This window comes from Palaemon carinicauda, chromosome 3, assembly GCF_036898095.1.
Source record: "Palaemon carinicauda isolate YSFRI2023 chromosome 3, ASM3689809v2, whole genome shotgun sequence".
Classification (NCBI taxonomy): Eukaryota; Metazoa; Arthropoda; class Malacostraca; order Decapoda; family Palaemonidae; genus Palaemon; species Palaemon carinicauda.
Genome location: NC_090727.1, coordinates 158,260,597 through 158,270,596, shown reverse-complemented (window position 1 = coordinate 158,270,596; position 10,000 = coordinate 158,260,597). Strand labels below are relative to the sequence as shown.

The following is a 10,000-nucleotide window of genomic DNA, read 5'->3' as shown; positions in this document are numbered from 1 at the left end:
CTGGAAGTTAGGTATTATTATTAATAATACTTGCTAAGCTACAACCCTAGTTGGAAAAAGCTAGATGGTATAAGCCTCGGGGCCCCAACAGGGAAAATAGCCCAGTGAGGAAAGGAAACAAGAAAAAATATATTTTAAGAACAATGACATTTAAATAAATATTTCTTATGTAAACTATGAAAACTTCAACAAAATAAGAGGAAGCGAAACAAGATAGAATAGTGTGCCCGAGTGTACCCTCAGGCAAGAGAAACTCTAACCCGAAAACAGTGGAAGACCATGGTAACAGAGGCTATGGCACTACTCAAGACTAGAGAAACACTGGTTTGATTTTGGAGTGTCCTCCTAGAAAAGCTGCTTACCATAGCTAAAGAGTCCTCTTCTACCCTTACCAAGAGGAAAGTAGTAGTATACACGACCTGTCAATAATGACTGATATTTCGATGATTATGCACGAACAGAGAATCAAGCTTTCCCAACCCCACCCCCCTTTCCTTACTAAAAACTCGCTGGTTCGGTAATTTGTGGGAATGTGTGGTTTCCCAAGTGTACCTGTCGAGGGTATCTCTCTCACCGGGGTATGTCTACTTCTTTTTTCCCCCACTGAGCGTGACAAGAAAAAACTATATATATATTTTATATATATACATACATATACATATATATATACATATATATATATATATATATATATAGATCACATGTATATATGTATATATGTATGTATATATATATATATATATATAGATAGATAGATAGATAGATAGATAGAAATATATATATATATATATATATTATATACATAGAAATATATATGTATATATATATATATGTATATATGTATATATACATAGAAATATATATGTATATATATGTATATATGTATATATATATACATATATATATATATATATATATATATATACACATACATACACATATAGAACCAGACACTTCCTTTTTATTACATAGGATGTTTTTTTAGCCTTTTTTTATATTTTTTTCTTATAACGATAATCTTGTCACTCTCATTTTCCTATACTCCTCTTCTATGTCTATATATTTATACTTAGGCCTTCTGAAAAAAAAAAATGCTACAATATTTTAAAAGTTTTTTTTTTCACAGATCTTCGCATGCCATTAGAGTTAAGAGTTACGAACCCACTCACTGAAAACTCCACCAGACATTATCTGGCTTAGGTAGATTAGAAGTGCTTTTAACTGCTCAGTGTGTTTTGCTCATCCTGTTGGTTCTCGAGACTCGTGCAGTTTTAAGACGCCCAACATCGCATGACTTATACGATGAGGCTCTGGGTTACGCAAATAGGACTTGGGCCTTGCTGCCTGGGATTATTTCGCCCATTTTCTTCTTCTTCTTCTTCTTCTTGCTTCTTCTTCTTCTTCTTCTTCTTCTTCTTCTTCTTCTTCTTCTTCATTCAGATTTTGCCTGGAGAATAGACCTACGTCCACTACACAGAAAAAAGATTAATGAATTTTCCTTATTGTTACTCTTTTAATAAAAAAAAATTACTCTTATATTCTTCTTCTTCTTCATTCAGATTTTGCCTGGAGAAAAGAACGACGCCAGTGCACTGAAATATTAATGATTATCTTTAGTTTTTACTTTCATTTATAAAAATAGACTAGTTTATCTTCTTCTTCTTCTTCTTCTTCTTCTTCTTTTTTTTTTTCTTTTTTCTCCTTTTTCTTCTTTTTTTGTTCTTTTTTTCTTTTTCTAGTTTTTCTTCTTTTTTTCTTTTTCTCCTTTTCTTCTGTTTTTTTCCTTTTTCCTCCTTTTTCTTCTGGTTTTTTTCTCCTTTTCTTTTTTTTTCTCTTTTTCTCCTCTTTCTTCATTTTCTTTTTTCTGCATTCAAATTTTGCTCGAGGAAGGGAACTACGCCAGTGAACTGAAAAATTAATGATTATCCTCACATTTAATGTCCATAATAAAAAAAAGAATAAGTATTTCTTTCATTTTCTCATTTGGAAAAATTTCCCACAAAATATTTCTTTCATTTTCTCATATGGAAATTTCCCACAAAAATATTTCTTTCATTTTCTCATATGGAAAATCTCCCACAAAATATTTCTTTCATTTTCTCATATAGAAAATTTCCCACAAAATATTTTCTTTCATTTTCTCATATGGAAAATTTCTCACAACATTTTTTTTCATTTTCTCTTATGGAAAAATTTCGTACAAAATATTTCTTTCATTTTCCTCATATGGAAAATCTCCCACAAAATATTTCTTTCATTTTCTCATATGGAAAATCTCCCCACAAAAATATTTCTTTCATTTTCTCATATGGAAAATCTCCCACAAAATATTTTCTTTCATTTTCTCATATGGAAAATCTCCCACAAAATATTTCTTTCATTTTCTCATATGGAAAATCTCCCCACAAAATATTTCTTTCATTTTCTCATATGGAAAATCTCCCACAAAATATTTCTTTCATTTTCTCATATGGAAAATCTCCCACAAAAATATTTCTTTCATTTTTCTCATATGGAAAATCTCCCACAAAATATTTCTTTCATTTTCTCATATGGAAAATCTCCCACAAAAAATATTTCTTTCATTTTCTCATATGGAAAATCTCCCACAAAATATTTCTTTCATTTTCTCATATGGAAAATCTCCCACAAAAAATATTTCTTTCATTTTCTCATATGGAAAAATCTCCCACAAAAATATTTCTTTTCATTTTCTCATATGGAAAATCTCCCCACAAAAATATTTCTTTCATTTTCCTCATATGGAAAATCTCCCACAAAATATTTCTTTCATTTTCTCATATGGAAAATTTCCCACAAAATATTTCTTTTAATTTTCTCATATAGAAAAATTTTTCACAACATTTTTTTTCATTTTCTCATATGGAAAATTTCGTACAAAATATTTCTTTTATTTTCTCATATGGAAAATTTCCCACAAAATATTTCTTTCATTTTCTCATATGGAAAATTTCCCAGAGTTGAAATCACAAAAATCAGTTTCCCTCGGAGCACGTGAGCTCGAATAATTTAGTGGTTTGTTTACCTCCTCTTTTAGTCTCTCACGAGGAAGATTATGGCGGATCACAAGAGATTAAACCGTGGGAAAGACATTTAGTGGTCCTAAGCTCTTTATACTTTCTAAAAGGACTCGACGGACCTAGAACGTTTTACCCTTCATTTATAGAATTTGGGCTTATAGCATCCTGCTTTTCCAATTAGGGTTGTGGCTTAGAAAATCATAATAATAATACTAAATAATAATTATAATGATAATGATAATAATTAATGATAATAGTAATAGTAATGATAATGATAATGATATTAGTAATAGTAATAATAATAATAATAATAATAATAATAATCTGCTGCCATGTAATTTTATAAGTTTGCTTATCACCAGAAGTTGAATTGCATACGTCTTCTTAGTGCTACTTTTTATACTTTAAATAAAAATTGGGGGGGGGGTTTCATGTTTTTACTTATGAAATGTTGAAAGTGGCAGTTTGGTTAACGTATTCTATCCTTCATAAAATATCTGAGAGAGGCCAAAGAGCGTGCTAGATATTATTATTATTATTATTATTATTATTATTATTATTTATTATTATTATTATTATTATTATTATTATTATTATTAAAATTGTTTAAAATTATAATTATTAAAATTATTGAAATTATTATTATAAAAATTATTATTAGTATTCTGTTCTAAAAATGAGCTGTTATTAATCGTACAGCCTTTATGATGAGCTATTATTAATCGTACACCTTTTATAATGAGCCATTATTAATCGTACACCCTTTATAATGAGCTGTTATTAATCGTACAACCCTTTGTAATAAGACGTTGTTAATCATTCGCCCTTTATAATGAAATTTTATCAATCGTTTCACCCTTTACAATGACCCTGTTATTAATGTTACTAGTCATGACCTTTTTAATGAGCTGTTATTAATCGTACATCTTTTTTAATGACTTATTAATCGTGCGCCCTTTATGATGAATTGTTATTAATTTTATAACCTTTATAATGAGATGTTATTAAATCTTATACCTTTTATAATCAGTTGTTATTAATCGTACACCCTTTATAATGAGCTGTTATTAATCTTATATACTTTATTTTGAGCTGTTATTAATTGTACACCCTTTATAATGAAAAATTATTAATCGTACACTCTTTTTAGTGAGAAGTTATTAATTGTACACCCGGTTATAATATGTTTATTAATCGTACATCCTTTATAATGATCTGTTGTTAATCGTATGCCCTTTATAATGAGATGTTAATAATCTTAAACCCTTTATAATGAGCTGTTATTATGCGTACATCGTTTTATAATGAGCTCTTGTTAATCTTACATCCTTTATGATGGGCTGATATTAATCGTACACCTTTTATAATTAGATGTTATTATTCGTACACCCTTTGTAATGAGCTGTTGTTTAATCGTACACCCCTTTATAATGAGCTGTTGTTAATCGTACACCCTTTGTAATGAGCTGTTGTTAATCGTACACCCTTTATAATGAGCTGTTGTTAATCTTACACCCTTTATAATGGGCTGATATTAATCGTAACACCTATTAATCTTATACCCTTTATAATGAGATGTTATTAATCGTACACCTTTTATAATCAGCTGTTATTAATCGTACACCCTTTATAATGAGCTGTTATTAATCGTACACCCTTTATAATGTACTGTTATTAATCGTACATCATTTATAATGAGTAGTTTTTAACCGTACACCATTTATAGTAAGCTGTTTATTAATCGTATACCCTTTGTAGTAAGCTGTTATTAATTGTACACCCTTTATAATGAAACTGCTATTAATCTTACACCTTTTATAATTAGCTGCTATTAATCGAACACTCTCTATAATGAGCTGTTATTAATCATACATAATTTATAATCAGCTGTTATTAATCGTACACCCTTTATAAATAGATGTTAGTAATCGTACATCCTGTATAATGTGCTGTTATTAATCTTACACCCTTTATAAGCAGTTGTTTTTAATGGTACTCATAATTTTTCAATTAAGTTATTCAGAATCTCACCTTTCATGAAAAACCAATTAAGTTTATCTTGATGTTTTTGGAACCTTAGGAACTTTTCGGATTTTGGCTTCAAGGTGACCTGGGTAAATTATCTGGTGCAAGTTACATCATCCCGGACTTTTGGGAGGAAAATAGCCTTGGGGATGACTTCTAATATCAGGGACGGAAGTCCGGGTAAAGTCCGCCGAAAGTCATAAGGCCCCAGAAGTCGTTTTTTCGCGAGTAAATTCAAAACTTGAGCCATTTAACCTTGTCTTGTGTTATTGCGCCTCCTGTCCTTGAAAATTAAATCGAGAAGAGTCCTTAGTTGATCAGGTTAGAGAGTGTTTAAGAATGCAACGAGAACCTTATCTCTCTCTCTCTCTCTCTCTCTCTCTCTCTCTCTCATGTGTTTATACTGGTATTGATATGAAGGGAGGGAAAAGTTGCCAAATCACGTTTTTATTGTAACACTTAACAATGCAATTAGAACCCCCCCCCCCCTCTCTCTCTCTCTCTCCTCTCTCTCTCTCTCTCTCTCTCTCATGTGTTATACTGGGTATTGATATGAAGGGAGGGAAAAGTTGCCAAATCACGTTTTATTGTAAACACTTAACAATGCAATTAGAACCCCCCCCCCCCCCTCTCTCTCTCTCTCTCTCTCTCTCCTCTCATGTGTTATACTGGTATTGATATGAAGGGAGGGAAAAGTTTGCCAAATCACGTTTTATTGTAACACTTAACAATGCAATTAGAACCCCCCCCCCCTCTCTCTCTCTCTCTCTCTCTCTCTCTCTCTCATGTGTTTATACTGGTATTGATATGAAGGGAGGGAAAAGTTTGCCAAATCACGTTTTATTGTAACACTTAACAATGCAATTAGAACCCCCCCCCCCTCTCTCTCTCTCTCTCTCTCTCTCTCTCTCTCTCTCGTGTGTGTTATACTGGTATTGATATGAAGGGAGGGAAAAGTTGCCAAATCACGTTTTTATTGTAACACTTAACAATGCAATTAGAACCCCCCCTCTCTCTCTCTCTCTCTCTCTCTCTCTCTCTCTCTCTCTCTCATGTGTTATACTGGTATTGATATGAAGGGAGGGAAAAGTTGCCAAATCACGTTTTATTGTAACACTTAACAATGCAATTAGAACCCCCCCCCCCTCTCTCTCTCTCTCTCTCTCTCTCTCTCTCATGTGTTATACTGGTATTGATATGAAGGGAGGGAAAAGTTGCCAAATCACGTTTTTATTGTAACACTTAACAATGCAATTAGAACCCCCCCCCCCTCTCTCTCTCTCTCTCTCTCTCTCTCTCTCTCTCTCATGTGTTATACTGGTATTGATATGAAGGGAGGGAAAAGTTGCCAAATCACGTTTTTATTGTAACACTTAACAATGCAATTAGAACCCCCCCCTCTCTCTCTCTCTCTCTCTCTCTCTCTCATGTGTTATACTGGTATTGATATGAAGGGAGGGAAAAAGTTTGCCAAATCACGTTTTTATTGTAACACTTAACAATGCAATTAGAACCCCCCCCTCTCTCTCTCTCTCTCTCTCTCTCTCTCTCTCATGTGTTATACTGGTATTGATATGAAGGGAGGGAAAAGTTTGCCAAATCACGTTTTATTGTAACACTTAACAATGCAATTAGAACCCCCCCCTCTCTCTCTCTCTCTCTCTCTCTCTCTCTCTCTCATGTGTTATACTGGTATTGATATGAAAGGGAGGGAAAAGTTGCCAAATCACGTTTTATTGTAAACACTTAACAATGCAATTAGAACCCCCCCCCCCCCTCTCTCTCTCTCTCTCTCTCTCTCTCTCTCTCTCTCTCTCTCATGTGTTATACTGGTATTGATATGAAGGGAGGGAAAAGTTGCCAAATCACGTTTTATTGTAACACTTAACAATGCAATTAGAACCCCCCCCCTCTCTCTCTCTCTCTCTCTCTCTCTCTCTCTCTCTCATGTGTTATACTGGTATTGATATGAAGGGAGGGAAAAGTTGCCAAATCACGTTTTTATTGTAACACTTAACAATGCAATTAGAACCCCCCCCTCTCTCTCTCTCTCTCTCTCTCTCTCTCTCTCTCATGTGTTTATACTGGTATTGATATGAAGGGAGGGAAAAGTTGCCAAATCACGTTTTATTGTAACACTTAACAATGCAATTAGAACCCCCCCCCCTCTCTCTCTCTCTCTCTCTCTCTCTCTCTCTCTCATGTGTTATACTGGTATTGATATGAAGGGAGGGAAAAGTTGCCAAATCACGTTTTATTGTAACACTTAACAATGCAATTAGAACCCCCCCCCTCTCTCTCTCTCTCTCTCTCTCTCTCTCTCTCATGTGTTATACTGGTATTGATATGAAGGGAGGGAAAAGTTTGCCAAATCACGTTTTATTGTAACACTTAACAATGCAATTAGAAACCCCCCCCCTCTCTCTCTCTCTCTCTCTCTCTCTCTCTCATGTGTTTATACTGGTATTGATATGAAGGGAGGGAAAAGTTTGCCAAAATCACGTTTTTATTTGTAACACTTAACAATGCAATTAGAACCCCCCCTCTCTCTCTCTCTCTCTCTCTCTCTCTCTCTCATGTGTTATAACTGGTATTGATATGAAGGGAGGGGAAAAGTTGCCAAATCACGTTTTATTGTAACACTTAACAATGCAATTAGAACCCCCCCTCTCTCTCTCTCTCTCTCTCTCTCTCTCTCTCATGTGTTATACTGGTATTGATATGAAGGGAGGGAAAAGTTGCCAAATCACGTTTTATTGTAACACTTAACAATGCAATTAGAACCCCCCCCTCTCTCTCTCTCTCTCTCTCTCTCTCTCTCTCTCTCATGTGTTATACTGGTATTGATATGAAGGGAGGGAAAAGTTGCCAAAATCACGTTTTATTGTAACACTTAACAATGCAATTAGAACCCCCCCCTCTCTCTCTCTCTCTCTCTCTCTCTCTCTCTCATGTGTTATACTGGTATTGATATGAAGGGAGGGAAAAGTTGCCAAATCACGTTTTTATTGTAACACTTAACAATGCAATTAGAACCCCCCCCCCTCTCTCTCTCTCCTCTCTCTCTCTCTCTCTCTCTCATGTGTTATACTGGTATTGATATGAAGGGAGGGAAAAGTTGCCAAATCACGTTTTTATTGTAACACTTAACAATGCAATTAGAACCCCCCTCTCTCTCTCTCTCTCTCTCTCTCTCTCTCTCTCTCTCATGTGTTTATACTGGTATTGATATGAAAGGGAGGGAAAAGTTGCCAAATCACGTTTTATTGTAACACTTAAACAATGCAATTAGAACCCCCCCCCCTCTCTCTCTCTCTCTCTCTCTCTCTCTCTCTCTCATGTGTTATACTGGTATTGATATGAAGGGAGGGAAAAGTTGCCAAATCACGTTTTATTGTAACACTTAACAATGCAATTAGAACCCCCCCCCCCCCTCTCTCTCTCTCTCTCTCTCTCTCTCTCTCATGTGTTATACTGGTATTGATATGAAGGGAGGGAAAAGTTGCCAAATCACGTTTTATTGTAAACACTTAACAATGCAATTAGAACCCCCCCCCCCTCTCTCTCTCTCTCTCTCTCTCTCTCTCTCTCTCTCTCTCTCTCATGTGTTATACTGGTATTGATATGAAGGGAGGGAAAAGTTGCCAAATCACGTTTTATTGTAACACTTAAACAATGCAATTAGAACCCCCCCCTCTCTCTCTCTCTCTCTCTCTCTCATGTGTTATACTGGTATTGATATGAAGGGAGGGAAAAGTTGCCAAATCACGTTTTATTGTAACACTTAACAATGCAATTAGAAACCCCCCCCCCTCTCTCTCTCTCTCTCTCTCTCTCTCTCTCTCTCTCATGTGTTATACTGGTATTGATATGAAGGGAGGGAAAAAGTTGCCAAATACTGGTATTGATATGAAGAGAGTGAGTTGCCAAATCACATTTTATTGCAAGCAAATGGAAATGCTCGCTAATTGCATTGAAGTATCTACTGATATATATTTTTATTAATCCTAACTGCCAGCACAAGTTTTGTCGTTCACTGATTGACCAGGGAAAGGAGTAATGTCACTGGGCATTGCCAGACACAAAACAATTACCTAAGCTCGTATTTTGGCCGTAAATCACTTTTATTGTCAGCCCATCAACCATTGATGGCAATCTCCGACGGTCGTGTGGTGATGAAAGTATGATGAAGAATTCTAGTCAGTTTTGATGTGATAAGAGTATTTTATTTGGTTTTTATCGAGACGAAATATTTGATATTTTAAAAAGGATGAGGCTTTTTTTTTTTATTGTTTTGATCTTAAGAACATAATGTTTGACTGAGGTATACCTTTTGATAAAATATCTATATTTCTTTTTTCATGTCCTTTATTGTGTGGATTATAAGTATTATACCTATGTAATAATACTATGTATAATTCACTTTTTTCCACGTGGAGTATTAAACACGTCCTTGCCTGGCGATCGCCGGACTGGGTTCGAGTTGCGCTCAAAACTCAGTAGTTTCTTATAGTGTTTGCAACCTCACCATCCTTGTGAGCTAAGGATAGGGGTGTTTGGAGGAGCCTATAGTTCTGCCTGCCGTGCCATCAGCAGCCATTGCCTGACCCTCCCTGGCCCTAGCTTGTGTGGAGAGTGGGCTTTGGCGCTGTTCATATGTACATATGAAACAGTCTCTAGGGTATTGTCCTTCTATGGAGGGCAATGTCACTGTCCCTTGCTTCTGCCATTCATGAGTGTAAAAAAAAAAAAAAAAAAAAAAAAAAACATCCTCTAGACTCTGGAGTGAACTCCTGTTATTTGGGCGATAGTGAAGGAATCTACCTGACAGCTCTCACATAGCCAAAAAGATACCGACAATTGATAGACATGTTTTCTACGTTGTGCATGTTTCTCTTCAGGCTGGAGGTTGGCTGTGTTGGTCTCCTATAAGA

General features: G+C 35.0%; 1 protein-coding gene across 1 annotated transcript in view; it reads left to right on the top strand.

The window, feature by feature from the left end:
* The window catches only part of LOC137638720 (hematopoietic prostaglandin D synthase-like), a 433,150-nt gene that overhangs the window by 217,369 nt on the left and 205,781 nt on the right, over nucleotides 1-10,000 (top strand). The window lies entirely within an intron of this gene.